This window comes from Rhincodon typus, chromosome 13 (assembly GCF_021869965.1).
Source record: "Rhincodon typus isolate 14 chromosome 13, sRhiTyp1.1, whole genome shotgun sequence".
Classification (NCBI taxonomy): Eukaryota; Metazoa; Chordata; class Chondrichthyes; order Orectolobiformes; family Rhincodontidae; genus Rhincodon; species Rhincodon typus.
This window is the reverse complement of record NC_063344.1, coordinates 42,831,942-42,857,992: the sequence shown is the minus strand read 5'-3', so window position 1 is coordinate 42,857,992 and position 26,051 is coordinate 42,831,942. Positions and strand designations below refer to the sequence as shown.

The 26,051-nt window shown below is 37.5% G+C and overlaps 1 long non-coding RNA gene across 1 annotated transcript in view; it reads left to right on the top strand.

The window, feature by feature from the left end:
* The window catches only part of LOC125484756, a 35,456-nt gene extending 9,605 nt beyond the window's left edge, over window positions 1-25,851 (top strand). Inside the window, exon 2 of the long non-coding RNA XR_007263571.1 lies at window positions 25,525-25,851. This is a non-coding gene — a long non-coding RNA (uncharacterized LOC125484756). The remainder of the gene's footprint in view (window positions 1-25,524) is intronic.
* Window positions 25,852-26,051: the final 200 nt, after the last annotated feature.

Genomic DNA, 26,051 nt, shown 5'->3' with positions numbered 1-26,051 from the left:
GGACTCTGGGTCTATATAATTGGAGTTTAGAAGGATGAGGGGGGGCAGTCTAATTGAAACTTACAGACTACTGAATGGCCTGGACAGAGTGGCTGTTGGGAAGATGCTTCCATTGGTAGGAGAGACTAGGACCCAAGGGACAGCCTTAGAGTGAAGGGAAGACCTTTTAGACCGGAGATAAGGAGAAACTTCTTCAGCCAGAGAGTGCTGAATCTATGGAATTCACTGCCACAGAAGGCTGTGGAGGCCAGGTCGTTGAGTACATTTAAGACCGAGATAGATAGGTTCTTGATTATCAAGGGGATTAAGGGTTACAGGGAAAATGCAGGAGAATGGGGTTGAGGAACTTATCAGCCATGATTGAATGGCAGAGAAGACTCGATGGGCCAAATGGCCTAATTTCTGCTCCTATGTCTTATAGTCTTATGGTCTCAATAATTATCCATCATTCACTGGAGAGTATATTCCCATGGAAATATTTGTCTGTCACTAGTAACTGGCAAACAGCAAAAAGCAAATCAAAGATCCAAAAGGTTTGAACAAAAACCAATAAGGTTATAGTTTACTCACCAGTAAACTTTCTCAAAACAGTGATTAATTTTCTTCATAAATAAAAACAGAAATTGCTGGAACAGAAATTCTTAAGAAGGGTCAATGGTACTGAAACATTAACTCTGATTTCTCTGCACAGGTGCTGCCAGACTGACTGAGATTTTCCAACAATTTCTGTTTTTGTTTCAGATATTGCATCCGCAGTCCTTTTTTTTTGGTTAGTTTACTTCAAGTTAAAGTGAAATATAATGTAATTAGGCTACTAACTATTCCTAATTTTCCAACTCATTATTTTCAACTTGGTTCTGAAAACTAAGATAATGTTTGCAGTGTATTCGTTCAGAATTTTAGATGAAAATACTGAACATATTATTGACAAAATAAGTTCAGCTTGCACAAAGGGAATAAATATCATCTGCCTCAGGAAAAAAAAAACATACACAATAGATCATCGCCCTATTAGGGCCGACCACATTAGGTGGCTGTCACTTTCAAATAGAAGATTATCCAGGAGAAGAAATGAGGAAGACCTGGGGGAGAGTTTAGTAACCACTTTTGCCGGAGAGTAGGATGCTGCTTTCACAACTTTAATGAGATCAGCATATTCTTTGCCATGAAATGTCTATTCATTCTCTGCAGTCAGTGAACCATTCTGTCATAGATCACAGACACAATTTTTTTTGGCTAATTAACTAATGCACTCTGTCTAAACTATTGATTCTTTACAAACTTCACCTATGTGAAAATTCCTTACAAATGTATGACTGCCTATATTAGGTAACAGTGGTCCTAAATCCCCAAAATCTAATTGCTTTGTATTCCAGCAAATAAGCTGTGGTTTTTGATATCCAAATTACATCACTCAAGTAAAATAAAGAATGAAAAATAGAATAAAATTATTTTTGATACTCACTTTGACATGATAAAATATCTATCATGTATATTCCCAGATCATATGCACAGAGATGACTTTTTTCATTCTTTCTGGTAGCTTTATCCAGTGACATTTAACCTCTTTGCTAATAGGAATGTGGTCTATGATGAAGTGCAGAAATTTTCAGTGGACAAAAGATTATCAGAAGACATTTGACAGCCTGAAAGCTGTGTTAGTCTTTGCTCCAGTGATAGCCACACCTGATTATGCAAAGCCACTCATGGTGGCAATCAATGTGAGTGATGTGGGTGTCAGTGAGGTACTTTTGCATGAAGAGGTCAAGAAGATAAAACGACTTATTGGGTATTTTTCCAGAAAGCTGAATATTTGTCAACTGAAATATTCCACAACTGAGAAGGAGACCTTGAGTTTAGTGTTGTCATTGCAACATTCCAACATTTATGTTGCTAGTAATCTGTCTGAGACAATTATGTATACTGATCATAAACCCTTAATATTTTTGGAAAAATTTAAAGATAAAAATATCAGACTATTTTGATAGGGTTTATTGCTATGGCCATTGAGTTTGAAAATTATACAAGTGGCAGGATGAAATAACTTAATTGCCAATGCATTGTCATGAATCTGATGAAAGAAGCCAAAGGTGTTTGATGGTGGAAAAAACAGACTGAATGGATTGTAGTGTTGAATGTTTGCATGCCAATGTACTTATGTGTATTGTAGTGTACTAATAGCCTAAGACTAAAGGTTTTTAAAAATGAATCCATCTTTGTATATTGATGGGCTTTTTTTTAAAGTAGGGGGGTGTGACAATACTATGGCTTTAAGAGGTGTATTTTGTCTTGTTTTCTTTTGAAGGGAGGTTCTAAACCAAGGGTACTAAGCTATCTATTCAAAGCCAATAAACAGCTTGAGGTCTTGCGGTTTTCTTTAAGTTGAAACAATAGAAGCACCATGAATGGGTGGAGTCAGGCTCCAGGTTTTTAGTTTAATTTTCAGCAGTTGTTTGGTTTCTGAAGTTGGCTGTGGAATCTCTCTCTCTCTGGCTCTGCTAGAATTTTCTCTGTTGCAGCTTAAAGTTTGGGTTCCCTTTCTGCTGCCAGAATCGCATGTGAGACAGTCTGTTTTACTGAATTTGCCTTTGCCAAGAGTGTGTTTATGGGATGTTACTATATTGGAACAGTTGGTGGTTAATAGTTAAATAATCTATTATTCCATTAAGTCAAGTCTTCTTTCTTTTGTTTGTATTTTAACTGGGGGTAAAAGTGAAGTGTATTTTTCTTGAAGCTGAGTAGTATAACCAATTGAATTACACCTGGAACGTAGCACCTTACACTTGCCTTTAAATAAGATAGAAGTTAGCCTAGACTCTGTCTCCTTGATATATTTGTAGGGAGTTTGGTCTGGTCCATAAAAGAGCAATAGCTTGTTACCTTGTTTGGCTGAAAATCAGAATCTGGAAAGCCAGCCTTGATGCCTTATGAAGCTACCACAGGGAACAGCTGTAATCATTTATAGAGAAAAAAAATTCTCATGATGCTGAGAACAGATAAAAGTCTTGAATTTGAGTAATCCAATTATCCCATCGGGGGAAGTCCCACAGAGTGTTTCTAAAGCACAAGAGTTGATTTATTGTATGATGCCCCAGCACAGATTCAACCTGGATCAAATGTCTCTTTCTGATTAATTTACCTGTGCACAGAAAACACCAAATAAATAAGGTTATAACAATCTTATTAATAAACTGTGCTGTCACACTCTGTCTGAGATTACTGATAAATTATTTTATATTTAGTTAGCCTGACATTGTATCAAGATCGATTATAAGTTGATCTTCTAGCTCATATAGATATTGAAAATATTTGCAAGACCCTCTTAGGTGTTACCAATTTCTATTCATTGCATTATGGTTCCAATAGTTCAGAAAGCAGAGGAATTCACTGTGCCTCATTTAAATCTGAATAAAGCAGACTGGAAGATGCACTGATGTAGCATTTGAGAATTTCAAAGATGATAGGGGAAGCAATATAATCAGATCCTTTAAGCAGTTGGTCATGTAGTAGAAGATAGTTAACAGGTAGGTATGGACACAATAACATTAAGGTGCATATGGGTACAGGAGTCATGGCAGAAACTATCCCTGGGTGGAATGAAAGAATGCAAATCTGTATTAAGATTCTTATGCATGAAAGCATGGAGACACAGGGCTTGGTGCAATTACCAGAGACATGGAATGATTCAGAGGGTAAGAATTAATATTCAGGTAAAACATGTTCAAAATCGTCAGAGAAAGAGTTGGTGAGGTTATATAATGTCAAGGATTTCATTATCTTGTGACGTATCTCCTGGCAGTGCAGCTGCTCACTCAAGCATTCATGTCCTACTTACAGGAAGTGAGCATATCTTATTGGGTAAAATGAAATAGTCTGCCAAGCATTTGTTCTAATCTTTAATGGAGCCTCCTCAATGCCATGTAAAATCAATTGTGCTGCACCTTGCAGAGTCGGATCTGTCTAGTCAATGGTTGAAAATCAGAGCTGGGCATCACAAAAGCTGATCAGGCTCAACTGTCTACCACTTAAGTGAAGTAGTCAGGTTCTGAAAGAGATTTGCTCTGCCTCTGCTTAGGACATGGATTGTAATTTGGTTTTCCATCCCTTTTTCAAACAGCCAACTCCATCACAGACTAGAGGCTGCAATTTTCTTTTAAATTTGTCTATGGATGTGGACATCACTGGCTAGGCAAGCATTTATTGCCCATCCCTAATTGCCCTGTGGGCTGTTTTGTACTGGATGATGTTTGATGGAACAGCCCTGCTCTAGGCAAGTGGATAGTTTTCCATCACACTCTTGACGTGTGCCTTGTAGATTGGGCATTGTGAAGAGAAGAAATGAGTTACTCACTGCAGAATTCCTAATCATTGGTTCGCTGTTGTAGGTACAGTATGTATATGGCTGATCCAATTCAGTTTCTGGTCAATGATAACTTCCAGGAAATTGACTGTAGGGGCATTCAGCGATGGCTTTTCTATTGAATACCAAGGGCCATGGTTGAATACCAATGCTTAGAATAAGTATCCACAGGGGAAGGGATCCTTTTCAAATCAACTTTGCTGCAATGAACTGAGTGTGTGGGCAAATAACCAAGAGGAGCCAGTTCAACCCTTCTCACCAGGAGCTTAAAAGTTTAAGGTGTCTCATCTGAAACCATAAGATATTGGAGAATCCTGCCCCGGGACTGGTCATGACTAGTGGACTTGAAATTGTTTAAGATGCAAATCATTGAATAAATAATTGGAGAACATGCTAAAATATTACGACAAGTTTACATGCTCTTTCTCACTCCACTAAAATTCTCCAGCAGGGTAGCAGTCCCTCTGTGACCCCACTGAGGGCTGCTTTCATTTCAATGAATGGAGGACCTGCCAGAATTCCAACAGCCTCATTGTGAACCTAATTAATGAGTTGCACATCGCTGCTTGTTAATTGTTGCCAGCTCACCAATTACATGTTGATTGAGTCCCGATCATTTAAATGATTCAGCGCTCTTGTTGGTGCCACTGGGTGTCAAGTTTGTGATTGTTCCACAATGTGATGTACACAATGAATGGAATTTGACATAAGTGTATCATATAATGAAGCATGAGCCATATTAAAAAAGATATTAGTAGATATTTTAAAATGGGATCGAGTTTAGCCTATGACCAGAAAAAACATGGTATCAACCTTATTGTACTTTCAATCTTGCCTTTACTTCTTCTTACACTCTGTGCCAGTGAATCTTTCTTATGATTGTCCATTTTAAAAAGTTCTTCCCGTACAAATGAAGTATTATCACAAAGATTATTCTGTTAATCCTTATATTTCCTCATGTTTAGCCCAATTTGTGAAAGCCAGAGGAAACTGAAACAATTTTCCCTGTCTAGAGTACTCCTGAATCTCTTTTGCAACATGAAAAATAGTTATTTTACTGAGAAAATTATCAAGCAAAGAAAAGTCTCAAAGGATATAACAATTAATCCAAAGGTGGCATCATATAACGATGACTAACAAAGGCTTGTCTACCAGGGAAGTGCATCCAACAGTTTTGATGTTTACCAGAACCATCTGGATACTCAGAATGAGCAACCAGTTGCCAATCTCCTAACCTGATAACCATGTTTGCAATCTTATTGACATGCTTTCTCTATCAGTTAAGAGAAGGATGATTCTCCAAGAAAACCTCATAGCCTTCCTGATATCAACGAGTACCAATTACCTTTTTGTGAGCCAGAAATATTTGGGTGAATTCAACAATTTTGCATTCCCAGATGGAGACCTCTTTTGAAAAGCATGCAAGTCAAAGAGAGGACTTCAATATTAACATAGATCTCCGAGATCTATGTTAATTCTGTTTTCCTTCTCACTCAAGCAAAAATTATTGACTGCAAGACAAGAATCTATTTTGAAACCAGGTTGAGCATTTACACATGTGGCACTTATGAGAAATGATTTTGATAGAGGTTGACCTGATCATTTCTGATAACACCAGCAGAAGTACCACTAAACTCTCAGACCACATAAAGTTACGGAAGATGATATGTGAAATTCCCATGGAAATTCAACCACTTTCTTTAATAGTCTAATACCAATAGTTCCTGGCTGCCTCAGTTGTAATGTAAAGTAAATCATCTCTAGGTAATATTATTCTACACAATGTTAGTTCTCTTATAGGTGGTGAAATACTTCTAGCAAGAATCATTTATAAAAGCCGTCACTGATGCAATTAAAACCTATAATAAATGTTTAAATCAGATTCTCCACGGAATAGTTCCTGTTTCACTTTTCTTACAGACTTATAATTCTAAACATGTATAATTCACTTTAAAGTCAAAATTCAGCTGCTCATTTTCCCATACTTCAGCTGTTTTTCACAAGTTGATGGTAATTTGAATCTACCTGGCACTTCCAATTAAAACAAGAGAATGCAATTATTTTAACAAATTGCATGTTAATAAAAGTCTAGATGAGATCTCCCGTAAATCTTGAAGGTATGTTCACATTATTGTAATAATTACATTATATCATGTTTATGCTATGTGATTAGGTAACAAAGTTTCTGAATAATAATTGCATTAATTACAAGATGCAATCAGTATGCAGGCATAGTTGATCATTATTGTTCAAATAGTAGAAGAAAGTATCCATAAATTTACTTCTCTCACTTCTTCCAAATCAAAATTGTATTTAGGATGTTGTCAATCATGTAAATGTAGAGCGATTACTTTATTTTAATCCATTCTCGGAAACAAAGGCATTTGTGAATTTAATAAGCTATATTATAAATCTAGAATTTAAATATTCTTCAATGTTTCTTTAGTTAAACGTAACAGTATTGATCTTGTTGGCTGATAAGGAAATCTGAAGCTGTAATTACAATTATGAAATAGTAACATTGTAGAAAATCTCTCTTTCTATATAAAGCTGCTCATCCAATTAATCATTCTTTGTCTTTTTTCCTGTTATGCCTTAACATCCCCTCTGTATGAATTAAAACCTCTTCTAGACATATTCCACCTTCTACCTTCATAAATTTCAGATCAAGAATTGCTCCACTCTGCCTGTAAGCAGTAGGTTGGATGTAACAGACTAAAGTGCTCCCTGAAGTGAGAAATATTAATTGGCCTGAGATGAGCCTTTCTCTCCCATCTGGGAAGATATCCCACAGCTGAGAGTCACTGGCCAATGGATTGTCTGGCAGGTCTCCCATTCCAGCAGCTCCACTGGGAATGCTTCTAATCCTGGACATCAGAGAGCCAGGAGCCAGATATGTAGTAGGTGTTGATAGAAGTGGGAGCAAGGCTTTATATCTGAAGCCAGGTTGACGGGTGCCAGAGACAGGGGTGAGGGGAATGAAGGCTGGATTGATAGGCTGGTAGAAAGGGGCTGAGTTTAGCATTTGAAGACTTTACTGGTTCTGGGAGTTTGCGGGGAGGGGAGGCATAATGTTGATCATCCTTTGCCAATGCAGTTAAACTGGCAGAATTCACATAGGATGTGGTCCTCAGCCCCAGAAGGATGAAGCCCATATCTGGCCATTTAAAGGCTTCAAGTGGCCCAGCAGCAGGTGAACAACACAGCAAGCCTCCCATTACATGTGTAACTGCAGAGGAGATGGGGTCAGGGTAGGTATTAGATGCATGACCATTACATTTTGCCTTCAAATCCACAAGTGTAGGAGCATGAAATACAGCCTTATATTGCACTAAAATCTATTTGTCCAGCATTCATTTCCTTTCTGAACTACATTGGCTTCTGGTCCCTCAGAAGCCATTTTATCCTTATGTTTAAGACCCTTCTAAGCTGGTTCTTCTGTTAACAGCACTAGCACTAGAACAACCTCAAACTCTGAACTCTCCATTTCTTTACTAAGTGTAGTGGCCATCTCCACTTGCTTTCACTTCCATTTTGAAAGCATGTCATCGTGTGCATCAACCTCAAAGTTCAGAATTCCCAACCAACTCCCCTCTGCCCCACCTTTAAATTGTTGTAATTTAACAATTCTTAAATCTTATTATCTTTAAATCTAGAACTAGAGGAAGACCTCCCAATGGGCATGCTTTTTTATGCTTTTCATTAACTTTCTTCTGTATAACATGATTATAATGAGTTATAGAATAATTCAGCATGGAAAAAGTGCATATAGTCCTCATGCTGGTCTTTGTTCTTTGAAAGAACTATCCAGGTAGTCCCATTCCTTTGCTTTATCCCCCAGATCTTTGTGCATTTTCCCTTTTTCAATTATGAATCTGAGTGCCTTTTAAACTTTACAATTGAATCTGCTTCCATAATTCTTTCAGGCAGTGCATTAAAATCTAGTTTTTTGGACAAGGATTTTTTTTTGTCAAGTTTAGCAAGTGACATTGTAACTCAAAGTTGTATGGGGAGAACCAGATGAAATGAGGATATGCATTGAATAACTGTAAATTATTCTTGAATATGAATAGACCATTTTGGTTTAATTATTACTTACCAGAAGATGACATGATTCAGACATTTTAAGGTATTGTCAATATCAGCATGCAAATCGTAGCTTTTCAGATAGTGTAATTAATATCCACCAATATGGAAAATAGTTTATTTTTGTCATAAATATTCCAAAGGGGAAGACTGAAAATGTTCTCTTCTTTGATAGATTAAGCAAGTCAGAATGAATTAGCAATTTGATTTTGTCATGAAGCATTTTCAACAGTTCTGTCTCTGTATCCCAACAATAAACAAATTATGTTGTGGAAGCCTCATAAACATGGGAAGTGAGTGGTGTGAAAAATAGGTTAGACATCAAGAAGCTTTCTTTATTCAGAAGATTACCGATTATTGAGAATAGCATATTCCATTAATTTAGAACTCAGCCTGATGTCATGGGAAATTGATCCACTTAGTAGCCTACATGGGCTCTAATAGATAGAGTCGTAGAGTCCTACAGCATGGAAACAGGCCCTTCGGCACAAACTGGTCCATGCCGACCAAAGTGTTCATCCACACTAACTCCATCTCCATGCAACTCCATTTGCACTTGGCCCATATCCTTCTAAACCTTTTCTATCCATGTATTCATCCAAATGCCTTTTAAATATTGTTAATATACCTGCCTCAACCACACCTGCTGGCAGCTCATTCCATGTGTGTACCACCTTCTGTGTAAAAAAAGTTACCCCTCCGGTTCCCATGTATTCTTTCCCCTGTTACCTTAATCTGATGTCCTCTAGTCCTCAATTTCCCAACCCTGGGAAAAAGACTGAGTGCATTCACCCTATCCCTGCCTCTCATGATCTTATACACTTCTATAAGATCCCCCCTCAGTCTCTTACGCTCTAAAGAAAAAGTCCTATCTTGTCCAACCTCTCCCTATAACTGAATCCCTTGAGTCCTGGCAACATCCTCGTAAATTTCTTTTGCACCCCTTCCAATTTAATAATATCCTTCCTACAACAAGGTGACTAAAACTGAACTCAATACTCCAGTGCGGCCTCACCAATGCCCTGTACAACTGCATCATAACTTCCTACCTTCTATACTCAATGCCCTGACTGATGAAGGCCAGTGTGCCGAAAGTCTTCTTCACTGCCCTGTCTACCTGTGACTCTACTTTCAGACAACTGTGCACCTGAACTCCACAGTCCCTCTGTTCCACTACATTCCTTAAGGCCCTAACATTCACCACGAAACTCCTACCTTGATTTGACTTTTCAAGATGCAACACCTCACACTTATCTATATTAAACTCAATTTGCCATTTCTCGGCCCACTTCCCCAGCTGATCAAGATCCTGCTGCAATTTCTGATAACCTTCCTCACTGTCCACAATACTGCCTATTTTAGTGTCATCCACAAACTTACTAATCATGCCTTGTACATTCTCCAAATTATGGGCCCAGCATTGACCTGAGGCACACCACTATTCACAGGCCTCCAGTCCGTCAAGTGTCCTTCCACTATTACCCTCTGCTTCCTACCATCAAGCCAACTGTGTATCCAATTTGCCAACTCTCCCTGGATTCCATGTGATCTAACCTTCCAGAACAGCCTACCATGTGGAACCTTATCAAAGGCCTTACAGAAATCCATATTGACTACGTCTACTGCCCAGCCCTCAACTACCTTCCTGGTCACTTCATCAAAGAACTCTAACAAATTTGTGAGGCATAATCTCCCACACACAAAGCCATGCTGACTGCACCTAATCAAATCCTGTCTTTCCAGATGCATATATATCTTAGCCCTCAAAATTTTCTTTTTAATTCATTAACAGGATGAGGACATCACTTTATTGTCCATCCCTAACTGCCCACAGGGCAGTTAAGAGTCAACCACATTACTGTGAGTCTGAATTCACATATAGGCCAGACCAGGTAAGGATGGCAGTTTCCTTCCCTAAAGGACATTAGTGAACCAAATGGGTTTTTCCTGACAATTGACAATGGACAATGGACTCATGGTCATCATTAGATTATTAATTCAAGACTTTTTTTATTGAATTCAAATTCCACCAGCTGCCATGGTGGGATTTGAACCCGAGTCCCCAGAACATTATCTGGGTCTCTGGATTAACAGTCCAGCAATAATACCACTAGGTTATTGCCTCCCCATCTTTTCAAGTAACTTACCTACCACAGGTGTTAAGCTTTCTGGTCTATAATTCCCAGGTTTTTCTTTGTAGCCTTTCTTGAATAAGGGCACAACATTCACTACCCTCCAGTCTTCCGGGACCACACCTGTGGCTAATGATGATGCAAATATATCAATCAGGGCCCCCACAATTTCTTCTCTAACATCTTGCAGGGTTCTTGGATATATCTGATCATGACCAGCAGATTTATCCACCTTCATACATTCTAATACTTTCAACTCCTCCTCTATTGCAATACAGACTGTCCCCAAGATATCGCCACTAACTTCCCCCAAGTTCCCAAGTCTTCATGTCTTTCCCCATGGTAAACACAGAAGAGAAATATTCATTGAGGATCTTGCCCAGTCCTGCAGTTCAACGCATACATGTCCACTTTGGTCGTTGAGGGGTCCTATTCTCTCTCTAGTTATTCTTTTTTCCTTTTACATACTTAGAGAATCTCTTTGGATTCACCTTAATCTTGTCAGCCAAAGCTATTTCATGCTCGCTTTTCACCCTCCTGATTTCCTTCTTCAGTAAACTCCTGTATCCTCTATATACTTCCAGGGATTCCCTTGATCCCAGCTGTCTGTTCCTGAGCCATGCCTCCTTTTTTCTGGTCAAAGCCTCAATATCTCTTGGCATCCAGTGTTCCCTACTCCTGCCAACCTTACCCTTCACCCTCACAGGAACATATAGACCTTGAACTCTAACACTTTTAAAGGCTTCCCACCTGCCAGTGGTCCCTTTGCCTGCAAACAAACTACTCCAATCAACCCTGCAAGCTCCTGTCTAATTCCATTAAAATTTACCTTGCCCCAATTTAGAACCTGAACCTGTGGACTAGTTTTGTCCTTCTCCATTACTATTTTAAAATTAATAGAACTATGGTCACTGGCCCCAAAGTGCTCCTCCACTGTCACCTCAGTCACCTGCCCTGCCCTATTTCCCAAGAGTGGGTCAGGTTTTGCCCCTTCCCGAGTAGGGCCCACTATATACTGCTTGAGGAAACTTTCCTGAACACATTTAACAAATTCAACCCCATCTAAGCCCTTAACAGTATGGACGACCCAGTTTATGTTCGGAAAATTAAAATTCCCTACTCTGACAACCCTATTTCTCCTGCAAGTCTCCACAATCTCCCTGTGTATTTGTTCCTCAAATTCCCATTGACTATTTGGGGGCCTACAGTACAATCCTAATAACGTCACCATCCCCTTCTTATTTCTCAGCTCCACTTACAAAGTCTCACTGGATAACCCCTCAGTTATTTCATCTCTGACTACTGCTGTGATATTCCTCTTAATCAAAAATGAACTCCCCCCTCCCTTCTTTCCTCCACCTCTGTCCCGCCTAAAATTGGTTGGAGGATCTTCTTTAATATAAAGCTTCATAATACAGGTTTACATTTTTACTGCAGACATCTGGTAATTGAATATTCTAATCAATAAATTGAAAGAAACAGTCCTAACTTCTACAGTAAAGTTTTACATTGCTTTTAATAATCTGGATGCAACTGCTGCAACACAATTTTTATTGCAAACTTGTTAAGTCTAGATAACAGGCAGGCATTATGCACTTTTGAAAATTGATTATTCTGAAAACTACTAACAGTGAGTTAAATAGCATATTTGTTAACTAATGTTTATGCAATGAATAAATTTGTAAAACATAATTGTAAATTTCAGAAAATTTCGTGGCTATTTCCAACATTTGTCTACAGTGCCTAGCATACTAAGCTTAATCTTGTGAGGAAATTTGTCAAATGCTTTTTCTTGGGGGAATGTAGGTATACCACTTACAACAATGTTCCAGTTTCTCCTGATAGATATTTTTCCCATTATTTTGCATACACTGAAGTAAAGCTAACAGAGTTAGCTTAACCAGGGCCTTTGTCATCCTTCCAAGCACCACAGTCACCAATTGTCAACTTTCTGATATCCATGAACCATGCACAAACATCCATTGAAGTTGACATAAAGGATAATTGGGGGAAGGACGGAAGCAGACAAAAAGAGCAGCAAATCCATTACTACTTGCATTGCGTTCCCACTGCAGTTAAATTTCGCCCTGAAGGTTTCATCAGGTTCTATAAAATTCAGTTAAAGGGATTGAAAGGTGAAAGTAGAGATTATAATGGTTGATTCCTTCCTTTAAAATGAATTCAATTTGGTGAATAAAAACTAATACGTTTGAAAAATTGAATCAAAGATCTCTCCCCATTCAGTAACGTGCCCTGAATTCATACTCCAGCTACTTTGGTACAAGGAGCCTTGTAAGAAATATAACGGAGAAAAAATTAGATTCTGCGCAATACAGTGAAACAAAATGGCCAAACTAGAGACTATGTTGTATGATACCTGGGTGGAGTGGGGGTGGTGGGTGTGAGTTTGTATTTAAATGAATGAGGAAGATCAAATAACCTGCAGCTTATTATCTGACCATCTTTAAACTACTTAGAAATACATGATAAATGTTAACAACCACTGATAGCTGTTAACTAATTGACAAAATGTAATTGTACATAACAGTATCCCAGTTATACCAAGCAAAATAAAAATATGACGTCTAAAAGTATATCAAAGTCATACCACAGAGGATTATTAAAGTCATATTTTCTTATCCTGCAATTGCTCAGTACAGTTAATTAGGTATAAAATGTATCCTTGATTTTCAGTCAAATCTTAGTACTGTATACAAAGGATCTCCCCTAAGAGTACAAAAATATGAAGTAGTGACTTATGCCTAAGATAGTAATACACAAGGATTATCAGGGACAAAATGTTACAAGTATTATACCTTTTTCGTACATATTTTCCTGATAATTCTAACATCGCTCATCGGCCTTAGATTTTTCATAAGATTTTGCCATATTGCAGACTCGAGGCTTCATTCACTAATACACTAATTATTAATTTTTATATGCTGTATAATGTACTTGTAATATATTTACATACTGTACACAATAATGGATACAATTATACATCTGGAAATGTTTAAAATCAGAAATCTGGCTTTCAAGAGAAATTAGTTTGATTTAAAGAATGATTTCCAACAGAGCACTGTAGTACTTCTTTAAAAAATTTGTGGAACATAATACATTTAAGTTCTCTTGCCTCCTTTCGTTCGCATTTCCTCGCATCTTTTAAAAAGATGTCCTCAGATTGTTGAATGAAAACTCCCATAACTTAGTCTGACATACTAATGACTGCCGTATTTTTTCAAATTTATCTCTAAGGTATATGAGGATCTTCCTGTGATAGGATCTGTGCAAAATATTAATCAGTTTTCAAGAATATATATTGCCACAGAAGAACTCATATGGTTTAGACTTAGCAATTAGTAGCATCTATCATTAGCTAGACTTACTGTTTCATGTTTAAGTTTTAAAATCTTTCCTATGGCAAGTAGCTGATAGTACAATTTCAGATCAGCACAGTCAGAAAAACAAGTCATTTGCAACCTGAATTAAAAAAAAACAAGCAATGTCTCACCAAATCCAGGCAGACTGGAGAATTGTGTAATGGAGATCTCATGGACTGATTAGAAAATGTGAGTTATACAATGTCAAGTCAGGAACAGGAAAAAACGGTGAAGAAACATAGCAAATGAGGGAAAAATGTTTAAAAAAACTTAAAATATTAAATAAGATTTAATTTTCAGTGCCAGAGAGATTGATTAACGGTAATTAATGCTCTTTAGTTAGACTTCAAATTACAAAATATAACCATAGTGAATTTAGTTCATTATCTATCACAAAGGCAAAGTGACTTCATGTCATTCAATGCATTTCAGTGGAGGAACAGAGAGAAAGATGCTTTTTATTTGTAAATCTAACAGTGGAGTGGTTCAACTCAACAGCAAATTTTAAATGTGAATTCAACTGCATATATCTCCTTTGCCCAAAGTTTCTGTACCACTTGTATGTAAATGAGAATGAATGCAATTATTATAATTAATTTAAAAACAAAATTATCACACCACATTATATATTTATTTATGAGGTTGTTGACTTGCTCACCGAGCTGGCTTGTTCTCGTTCAGAATTTTCATCGCCATGTTAGGTGGTATCATCAGTGGAGCCTCTAATGAAGCAATGTTATTCTACTCCGCTTGGAATTTATCCCCACAACTTCACCCACAGATGCCTACTAAACAGACAAAAACAGGAGAACACAATACGCCCTAACACACTGGCCACACTGCCCTACATCAAGAACATGTTGGAACTGACAACAAGACTCCTAAGGCCACTAGGAATGATGGTAGCCCACAAGCCCACAGCCACTCTATGGTAAACACTTACAAGGATTAAAGACCCCATTCCCACAACATGCAGAGCAAACGTGGTTTACAAAATACCATGCAATGACTGCCACAAACATTACATCAGACAGACAGGAAGGAAACTAGCCATCAGAATACATGAACATCAGCTAGCAGCAAAACGGCACGACTATCTCTCCTTAATATCGGTACAATCAGGCAATGAAGACCATCAGTTTAACTGCAGCAGGGTAACCATAGCAGCCCAAGCCAAACATAGACACACACAGGAATTCCTAGAGGCATGGTTCTCCACCCGTAATGCAATCAACAAACATATAGAATTGGACCCCATATACAAAACCCATACAGATCAAAACCAGAAATGACACGACTCACCAAGTGGAGTAGAATAACATCGCTTCATCAGAGGCTCTGATGACGTCAGTTAGCATGGCGATGAAACGTCTGAACGAGAACAAGTCAGCTCGGCGAACAAGTCAACAACTTCACCCACAACCTGAGCTACAGTTCTTTGCCAATACTTTAAATATTTATTTATGTTAAGCTTAATATTGTTTAAAAGTGTCCAAGACACATGAGTGGGTTGCTGTTAACAGAAACACATTTATTCTTACTCGGTGTTTTAAAATGTTATACACCACATCATCCTGCTGCTGGATAATGTAATTCTTCAATCAGAATTTTTCTTTTGTTGCATAGTCAAAATTACTTTTGCCAATTTGAATCATATTTATTTGTTGGTTATAAATAAGGGTCCTGGTGAGATTTTACCCCTTCAAGAGCAAGCAGCATGGCCAGCTACCTTGTACTCTTGTCTAATAATATGGCGTAACCTCAATTACAGAGGAGGTTCCTTACAGCAGCATATGATTGTATATTCCATCCCCTCATCAGTCATTGCTAAATGAAATTGCACACCTCTCCTACATTATGAACACTTTTTTGACTCCATGCCTGTCAGGCAGTTAGTTGAGGCTTGCCCTTAGTAGTGATTCAAGGAAGCAGCGTTTGATTTCAGCAGTGCAGCATGAATACAAAGTAAAGACCCTAGAGATAAAAGAATGATATTTCACCTGATTGATTTAGTGAAACTAGCATCCTTAGATTGAGGGAGATAGTGCAGGAGTGAGAAGAATGGCACGGGAGTGAAAACTCTCAGATGAGAAACAAAGAAAAATTGAGAAAATAACCAACTACAAAGTAAGAAACATGAAAATAGATTTTAAATATCTCTTCCTAGAAAAAAATTGGTCAATTGGCAACTAATAGGAAATAGATTACTTACTTGACCTTGATCTACCATCTCCAAAATTAATCTGCAAGGTCCTGCAGGAAGCACCTCTAATAAATATATCAATAAGGATCCTGCTGTATTCAAACTAGCTTTAGACTATTGCTCTGAGTAAGGTAGGCTCTTGTGTGGCAGAGGTAGTATCCCTCCCTGTGAGCCTGGAGGCCTGTGTTCAAGTATTACCTGCTCCAGAGATGTGTAATAACATCCTTGAACAGGTTGGTTAGAAAATATCAAGGCTTGAACAAGCTAGACTGTTGTGGCACAGTGATAGCATTTGTACCTTTGAACCAGGAGGCCTGGATTAAAGCTCCCCTGCTCCAGAGGTGTGTAATAAGTCTCTGAACAGGTTGATTAGAAAATATTAGCTTGAGCAAGGAAGCTGCCAGGTAACCAGCTGGTGGGAAAGATAAAGAGGCCTTCTAGCCAAGTTTAAAAAAGACCTTTGTGTAACTGGGGAATCCACAAAAAAAGATTGGAAGCCTCTCCAGTTTTGGAATTGTCACTCTACTTATTTAGAAATAGCAGATGGCCAAGGATCAGCCTGTATTCATTGTTGATCAGTATTCTGTGTCCTATTCCTACCTAAATGATGCATCACAGTAAATATCACCTTGGCTTCCTAATGCCTTTGTCTAGTAGGCAATTAAATTGATGGTGCAGCTTTCAGTTAGGCATCTGCTGTAAATTTAAATCTATTCAATAACGTTTCACAATTATCTTGCATTTAGTTATTCTCAATAGTTCTGATCAGAAATAAATAGCAAGGAAGGAATAAAGTAATGGAGTGTTTTGAGTTGATTTTTTTTCCCTAGAAGTATTACCATAAAATTTATAAAAGTAAGCTACAGAACTGTGAAGATTTATATAAGTTGTGAAGCTAATTGGTTTTTCCTATACTATATGGCTACTCATTGTTTACAATTAATTAAAACTTACAAGATTCATTATAGGTCAAACATACAGCCCAATATGTTTTACTCAGTTTCCAGCCCCTCATGTATTGTGGTGAAAAAAAATGGATATTCAAACAATCCTAAACACACTAGGCTAAAATCAACATTGCAGATCACTGACACGGCTTCACTAACTTATTGCCTTAGGGTAAAATGTACCAAAAAATAAGTTTATGCTACCATTGTACTTCATTTGTAGGTAACTGAAGCCACTCATGCATTGCAAAAAACAAATTTTTGGAGACTGATTTTAATCCTGTCGAACCTGGTGGGAACAGTGTGGAAAAGGTCACGTCTATTTGCATTTTCAAACAAGTTTCTGTTTCAGTCAACTGAAGGGTGTGCACATTGAAAGACCACATTAGGCAGACATCCAAAAAGCAGCTAAACTTTCCTATGTTTTCATCTGTCAAAAATTATAATCTAATCCTGTCTTAAGGGATCAAATGGCACAAGGGAACAGGCAGTAGAGATATTAAGGATTAATTGAATGAAAAATAGTTATATAAATATAGGGAGCAAGTAATCAGGGGTGATGGTTGGATGGATACAGGTGTGAACAGATTACTATATTTTATCAAAAAGTTGATTGAATGCTTATGAGGCGTAGTTAGATCTTGACAAATTTAGAAAGGCTGAGGATAATAATATGGCAGATTACATAATGGATTTCAGTAGACTGTATGCAAAAGTGCAGAAATTTATCTTTGGAAATCCCCCGTTCTGGGCTGATACTTAACTTGTTGGACTGTGCCAAAGTATCATGTATAGATAGACTTACAGTTATGATGGAGTGAAATCTGTGGATAAACGTATACAGCTATAATAAAATGTATAGAAAAGGTGTTTTGTGGGATTTGCAAGGCTAGTACTATAAGGATTAGAAGAAAAATTAAAGTACCAGGTTTGAGTAGATTTCTCTGATGGCAGGAAAAGTGATTTTGAATTTGTTTTTGGCTTTATTGTTAATGCTTAGGAGTGTAGATCATTTGATATTAAAGTCACATCTTTATAGGGAGATCAGTTCAACAGAGAAGTGTTTCTTTGTCCTCCAAAAGAGGCACCAAATGTGACGGGTCACTCTGTATGTGAACACATACACATAGGTTTAATACATATGCATACATATTGTAAATGAACAAAATGATGCCTTTAGTGTTAGCTACTTCTCAGGAAAGGCAGAATTAATAAAATTGAGCTGTCTTCAATTTAAAGCAGATGCTGCCATATTTTACTAGCATTATGAAGGGCAGCTTCCAGGCATCTTTGTGATCCGTGCAGATAATTCTGTGGGGTGAGAGCAGTGAAATGAAAACATTGTCATAAATGGACTTAAAATGGACAAAATTGGAAGTTAGGCTTTTAATTCCTTTGGATTAGAAAGTTCTAAGAAACTGTTAGATAGATGTGAAAAAAGGACTTGTGGAACTTTCATGTACAAAGAAAATATGTTGTCTTTTTGCATATTTTGTTTTTCATTGTTGTGTTAGGTGTCTATATATTTACTTTAAAAATCATCTAAACTTCAGAAAGGATGCCTGAGACATAATGGAAGGAATGAACAGGTGTTAGATATATCATGGGTTAATTAGATGAGAATATATTAACTATAGCAAGCTAGTAATCAATGAGGTGAGAGTTTTACAGAGTGTGTGTAACTGAAATAAAGCTCTCTAGAAATATCAACTTGGAGTTTTTTCAGTTACAGTTATCTTCAAGTGTATAACACTGAATACACTTCCTGTGCAGAATGGCCTCAATGCATTGATTTCCCCACCCTGTTTTCCCAACTATACTAATGAAGATGTCCATCTTTAAAGAACAGAATACACCCAAATGTGCACATTGTCAATGTAACTTTTCCTTGTTCTCTATTTATCACAGCCAAAGCATCTTGCCTTCCACTAAATCATTAATGACTTTTTAAACAGATGCAATTAAACAAGTTTGTACTTGTAACAGGGGATGAACTACATCTGGATGTTAAACACATACTTTTTTTTCTATTTTACCCTATGGTGTTCTCTGATAGGCCTGTTGCTTTTATGTATAGTTTACACTGACTGGACATCAGAGGAAGATTTACTATTGAATCATTGCGAGAGAAATTGGATTAACAAGTGAAAGCACAGGATATGTTATATGTTGCATTAACTTCTAGCAGCTTGTAGTTGGGGAAGAGTGCTGCCACCTTGTTACCTTCCTTTACTGAGTCGAAGGGCCTGTTGTTTGGCAGTGGTTTAAGATAAACAGTCAGTCTTGTAACAAGAAAAGGCATGTGCTCTAACTGCAAGATGCTGTTTATTGCATGATAGCAATAGATACAAAGTACACTGGCTGCTTAGATATTAACAACTAATTGGTGACAGAGTTGATACTTCTGACCCCATTAGGTTCTTGAGCTAGGTTTCTCAATTCACCACCTAAGGCTGTGACATCATCAGATTGGGTAAAGTCCAATGCAATCTCCAAAATGAACAGCTTCAGCACCATTACATTATACAACAGAATAGACATAAATAAATAAATGTATACTCAGACAATACATTTTGTTATCCTTTACATCAAAACTGGAAAACAAGACAGAAATTTAATTAAAAGGTTGAATATGGTTTTAACTTGGGTCCTAGAAATGCTTTGTCAACACTTTCAGATGAGTGATTCTTTTCTTAAGGAAAGCTATTTATGTGCATCAGTTTTATTGGAATACTTCAGTTTGTGACACACTATTTTCAGATACGTATTTGTAATAACAAAGGACACCTTGTTTTGGTAGAATAGTTATTGCATTTTATACACATTCAGGACAGCTTGAGAGAGGTTTTCAACCTGCAACACAGATGTAAAAATATAGTTTTGGATCTACCCTTTGTGGGAATGACTCAAATTTGCATTCAGATTTATTCACTGATTAATAACAATGTAAAAGACAGCAAGGTGACAATCCAGCCTTCATTATTTGTTCGATCAAGATCATTTGGCTTTGGTTGCTTTGTTTGATAGGGTTACAATGTCAATGGCCAAAATGATGATGGCCTCTAAGATTCTGGAATTGGTTATAAGGTGTAATAAGTTATTAGTTTATATATATATATATTTACTACAAGGAAAACTATAAACACAATATCTTGAGCGATACAGGTGGATAAAACCTTTTATCATTTCAGAGGAGCCTTCTATTTAATGACTTAGTTTAGTTGCTGTAGTAACAGAAATACAAACAAAATTTAAACAAACCACTCATTTAAAAATATTAAAAGTTTACAATACGACAATGTAAATAAAGCTTGTTATTCCCTAAAAAATAAACCATTGGTAGAACTTTCGAATGCAAATTAAAGTCTTTACTACAAACCAAAGAAGACCCCATAAATTGAGACAGTTAGAGTCATTTGTGATGGAGGAATAATAGAGAAGGTTAGTTGATGGTGGCATTATGCTCTTCTACAGTAGGATAATGCAAGGTTTTGCAGTTAGTAATACATTGCAGTGGGTACTTGCTCCTTGCAGGTAGGACTAACAGTCACAAAAGTTTGGATTTTAGCTATTAAGTATTTACATATTCTGTCTATTTAGGATGTATTGAAATCAAGCTCCTAAAATGGATGCTAGCACCCAGATTCGCACATTCACATTGCTGTAACACCTGTTTCAAATACATACTCTGGCTATTTGCAAGTCAAGTTCCAATTTTGGGCAGAAATGAAGCACGGAATATAGTTCACATTTTAGGGCTTTTGTGTTGCAGTAATAATGTTCCTACCTCTGACCCAGGTGGTCTAGGTTCAAGTCCCACATGCTCTAAAAGTATGTAATAACAAGTCTGTACAGGTTGATTAGGAAAGTATAAAAACAGCTATAATTCACATTATAGTCATTACACAGAAAGCAAAATAAAAAGTAGGATATTAGCATGGAATTACTGAAGAGGGTGAAATACTATCAACAAACTTTTAAAAATATATTGAGGTATATAAAATAATGAGGTGTAGAGATAGATTACACAGGGAGAACCTGTTTCTGTTGGCAGAGAGTTTAAAACCTAGAGGTCATAGATTCAAGCTAAGCAGGAAAAAGATTAGAAGGAACGTGTGGGAAAAAAAACATTTTTTACTCAGAGGGTGGTGGGTGTCTGGAATTTAATGCCTGGGTGGTAGAGGCGGAGACCCTAAACTCTTTTAAAAAATACCTGGATCTACACCTTAAGTGCTGTAAGCTGCAGGGCTATGGACCGTGTGCAGGAAGATGTGACTGGATTGGGCATCTGGGTGTCTTTGGGTCAGCATGATGAAAGTGGGCTGAATGGCCCCCTTCAGTGTTGTATTATTTCTATAGTTCTATAGATACATTTTTGTTACTTTCAAAATGCGGCTATTCTTGAATGTTCTGAGGGAAATGAGGGTCCGCATTGGTTGTGACTTAGCTGGTAAAACTCAGTTATGCCTGAGTGAACAGGAATAACAATGTGTAATTTGTTTACAGTAGGTATAGGGCATACAAAGCTGAAGTTCATGTCAAGTCAATGATCCTCTCTTGATTGGATGTGTGAAAACTGCAAAAGCATACCCTTCACTGACAGCAATTTTCATATTTGTGTTTTATGGCAGATGCCAAAATTTGCTGTCAATTATACACAGTAATAAGGTGCGCATTGACATTTTTACCATCATTAAAACCACAAATACAAACACAGCCTACAAAAAATTGCAAATATAATATATAATAAACACAATATTGCAAATATTGCAAAAAAAAACCAACTTGTCATATTTTCCTGTGATTTTTTTGCTTCAAATTCAAATTAGACCATATTGTGGGCAAAACAGTAAATTGAGACTGATCACAACAAATTGTGACAGAAGCCATTGCATTGGTATTTGGGTTTTAATGAGGCAAGGCATGAAATGGATGCACCAACATTTATCTGCAGTGCAACAAACATAGGCCAAGATCTTGCTTCACAATTTTATGATGCCATTGAATACCTATTTGCCTGAGAAGAGAACAGTAATATTTTCCCTATATTTTCTGATGCCTCATAATCCATTGTGGAGTACTACTTAGTATCATTGCACTCTTCATGATAATTCAAATAACTGGTACATTAAGGCCCAACATTTAGAATATTTGAAGTTTTTTCACAACTGAAAACAACACGTGTAACCTGATTCTGAATGTGGTCACTCTGCAAATCAAGGATGTAAAGGCACAGTGGTTACCAGTGACCATGATGATCAAGGACTACCATACAGGAAATCCAAGAGTTTTCGGTGTCCAACTTGCTCTCCACCTGGTATTCAATCCTGAATACAACTGAGAGTGATCAAAGCAGAAGTCCACAGCACCATTTATGATAAAAGGGGGTGGGAGGTGTGGTCAAAGAGGGCAGTACAGAGGAAAGGTAGGGAAAGCAACACTGATGGGAAATTCTATAGATAAAGCCTCAGGCAATGTTTCTGCAGCCATGGATGTGGCTCCAGGATAGTAGATTGCCTGTGGTACAATCCCATCAAAGCGATTGCACCCTCCTTATTGTTGAGCTGTATCCATATGGCCTGGCTGGATAAGCCCTCCAAAACACAGCATGGTGGCTCAGTGGTTAGCACTGCTGCCTCACAGTGCTAGGGACCCGGGTTCAATTCCATCCTTGGGCGACTGTCTGTGTGGAGTTTGCACATTCTCCCCATGTCTGCGTGGGTTTCCTCCAGGTGCTCTGGTTTCCTCCCACAGTCCAAAGATATGCAGGTTAGGTGGATTGGCTATGCTAAATTGCCCAAAGTGTTTAGGGATGAGTAGATTAGGAGGGTTACAGGGGGATGGGTCTAGGTGGGATGCACTGAGGGTTGGTGTGGACTTGTTGGGCTAAAGGGCCTGTTTCCACACTGTAGGGATTTGATGATGATAAGGTGAGCCCTTCCTCAGTACAACTTCCCGTCCTCTTTTATATCCTTCTGCATCTCGTTGAAACGTCTAACTCCTGGAACGTTAAGCTTCCAGTTTTGTTTCTCTCTCAACCAAATCTCTGTAAAAGCTGCAACATCATAGTGAAATGTATTAATCCAAACTCTTAAGTTCATCTTCCTTAGCTTTCATATTCCTTGCATTAATACAAATATGCTTCAGACCACCAGTACTGCTATGCTCAGGAATCTCTCTCTGTCTGATCTTCCTCTTAGTCTTACTGGCTTTAGTCTGACTACTTCACAGTTATTTTATTTGCTGACCCACTGCTCTGGTTCCCATATCCCCTCCAAACTAGTTTAAACCATTCTGAGTGGCCTTAAGTTGACCATTACTTTTAAAACAAAACATAATATATTGGGCACACTTTGTTTCACCAATCTGAGCTCAATCTGTGCTGACAAGCCAATTAGAGTTCAGGATATCTCTGACTACAAATGGGGGAAGTGGCTAGAAATAATTAATAAGCACTTGTTCTCAGTAGTTAGGTGCACAAGAAAGGAAGACCAAATTTATTCATCTAAAGAGAATGAGAGACGCCCAGTCAGAAACATGAACTGATGTCCAAAAGTCACACGAAAAAAACCACTGCATTTATTAAATATCATTTCTTTTGCACTTATTTTGATAAATTTACTATTTTCTGTAAGTTTTGTGCAAACATTAACACTTGGAACAGGCCTTGTAACTAATCAGGGCATATAAGTTTTAGATTGCCTTTCTCAAATTAGTCTATAATCATAATTAACTTGGTCTTATCATTAAAGTGAATGCCAAAATCTTACAGTGCAAAATGTTAGTGGGAGGACTTATCCCAATTTAAATTATAACGGTAATTGTATAAACAGCGCTCACTTTTTGAAGTGTGGTCAGGAATTGCTTTTATGGACTAACAACGAAAGAGGTATTGTTGGATCCCATTCTGATGAAATGAGATGAGTCAAGTGGCTCATATGTTACCAGGGTAACTTTTTAGGATATAGTGGTCATAGAATCGTAGGTTTCAGCCAGTCATGGAAAAGAACAAGAAACAATCTAAAGTAAGAATACAATTTGGAGGAAGGCCAATTTTGTGGGTCAAGAACAGATCTGTCTCATATAACTTGGAGTGCAAGATTAGCAGGCAAAACTGAAATGGAATAATGGCCTGCCTTTAGAACGGAAATGATTCAGTTACAGTTGAGATACATTCCCACAGCTAGGAAAGGTACAGCAGCCAAACCCTGAACTCCCTGAATGATGAGGGAACCAGAATGTAAGGAGATGCAGGTGTAATATGAAGCAGAAAATAGGGTGTTTTGATTCCATCTGATGTTGTTAGTGGGCAAATCAAATCTCAGACTGAAATCTGGTTTGAAGGCTTTTTTTTAATTTTCATTAGGTGGTCTTTCATGCTGGGACACAAGCGCACAATGCTACAGGTTACATTTTCACAACAAACAGACATTAATTATGCAAAAGAAATGAAGATAATATATAATAAACCAAGGAATTTATATAACACCAGATTTTAAAATACACTGTTAAATCATAATCCCATCTATCCCAACACCATCAATTTCACAATACTCACATACCAGACAGAATTCCCTTCCCCAATAAATCCATAGGTTTGACTTAACTGTTTCTTTCAATTTCCAGTCTTGAGTTTGCGAGCCTTTTGCCTGATCGTTTAGACAACAGACTAGGATTTTCTCAGTTTTGAATAACCGCTTCTGGGTAGTAAACACACACTTCTGGTCTGATACTTCCAGATTAAAATTCTTACACTGAGGAAACCTGTTTCCTAATTGCTATGCATTATCTCCTTTCCTTAAAAAAAATGCTATTTCATACATTTAACTTCACCCAGGAACTCTGCAAACAGAAAAGCTTTCCAAGCTATGGGCTCTTCTCTTTAGCGAAAAAAAAATCAATTCCTGATATATCTCACTTGTACTCTGTCCACTTGTACAACCCTCTCAACACAAACAAGTTGTCATTATTACTCCAGGAACTCGCACTCCTACACTTGTTCTTTAAGAAAAAATCTCTAGAAATATATATTACTCCTTAGACCAAAGAGCAGACAGAGGGATGTAACAGCTGTCAGGCTGATAATACAAGACCAGGCTAAATATAGATTCTTCACAGGGGATTAAAAAATACAGCAATCAGTCCAAGAAGAGATCATATAATATGAAAGGAATCCAAAAGTCTTCTTTAAGCAGGAAAAGTGTAGTGAAAAGGGGGGACAACGAGGTGTAGAGCTGGATGAAAACAGCAGGCCAAGCAGCATCAGAGGAGCAGGAAAGCTGACGTTTTGGGTCTCGACCCTTCTTCAGAAAAGGGGGGAGTTATGCCAATTAGGAAAGTGGAAAAAAAAATCTATGCATGGAGGCCAAGGGCTTGGCTGATATATAAAACGTGTTGTTTGTGTTTATCTTTACAGAGAAAGATCTGTAGTCAAGGAGGTGCATCTCATGGCAAGCTAAAGACTTGATGATTTGTGCTGTCAAGACCAGGGTAAGAAATCACCAGAATGGGCTTTATTGCTCGTAGACAGTTTAAAAATTCTCCAAATGCTGAGAGAAGTAACTTCTGACAGGTACTCAACATTTTAACTCATTGAAATGGATGAACAAGAATCCTTCGGAAATTGGGAGTGACTGTGGACCATTTCCTTTATAGAATCTGAAAAGCCTGCTGTAACGTATATGTATGCAGTGTGATCTTATCAGTTGCATTAAGATATTAATAAAGGTTATAGTTTCTGTAATTTAGAGTATTATTCGTCTACTAATGCTCATTACAGTAAAAGTCTTAAACCTTGAAAACTTGTTGTGTAACGTCTTTAAGTTGGTCACTAAACCACTTTAAAAATTTGGTTAATCTTTACAAGGACTCACTTCCTACTTCCACAGAGTTGCCAATAATCAGAAATAAAAGTTCTTTCGTAGCCAATATAACGCATACAGC